Below are 857 nucleotides of genomic sequence, written 5' to 3'. Positions count from 1 at the left end.
GCTTTCACATTGTCTGCCCACAGGACCCAGAACTTACAACAGCTGTTGAACCAGGCTCACATACAGTTTACAAGTGAGGGAACAAACATGGCTATGCAGATGTTCACTGAGCAGGATCATGATTGTGTGAGCAAAACAGACACAGAGATGAGACTGCATGAGAACCTGCATAAGGAACCGTTACCTAATGCAAAGGTAACATTGTATTGTGATGGTCATAGTCATCAGACTGCCACTGGAAGTCCAGTTGCTTAATACGCTGTGGTCGAGGACAATGGCTGGCTTAAGAGTACTGCAAGCTGATGTGATCCCACAGCCAAGTTCAGCCCAGATGGCTGAGCTGATTGCTCTTATAGAAGCATGTCAGTTGTCAAAAGACAGAGTTGTAAATATCTACACAGATTCTGCATATGCAGTACAGGCAGTACATGTAGACTTGTGCCACTGGAGAAGAAAAGGTTCTGTGACTTCAACTGGCTATCTGGTAAAACACTTGCAGCAGTTACTGGAATTAGAGCAAGCATTGTGGCTACCAAAGCAGGTGGCAGTTATCAAATGCAAGGGACATCAGAGAACAGAGACTCAGATAAATAGAGGTAATAATGCAGCAGATTTGGCTGCCAAGGTAGCAGCAGGTTATCAGGTAGCTCAGGGAGCTATGAAACAGATGAGTCAAGACCCTGCAGAAGGGGGTCATGTCTGTGAAACAGAGTTGAGCTTGAAGACTATAAAGAGAAATACAGAACAAAGCTGCTCCTACTGAAAAGCAGGCGTGGCTAGGTAAAGGAGCGTCTAAGGATCAGACAGGACTGTGGAGAAACCACGAAGGTAAAATAGTAGCACCCGCAGGACCACTC

This window comes from Monopterus albus, unplaced genomic scaffold (genome assembly GCF_001952655.1).
Source record: "Monopterus albus unplaced genomic scaffold, M_albus_1.0 scaffold267.1, whole genome shotgun sequence".
NCBI classification, from domain to species: Eukaryota; Metazoa; Chordata; class Actinopteri; order Synbranchiformes; family Synbranchidae; genus Monopterus; species Monopterus albus.
Note: the sequence above shows the minus strand (reverse complement) of the source record.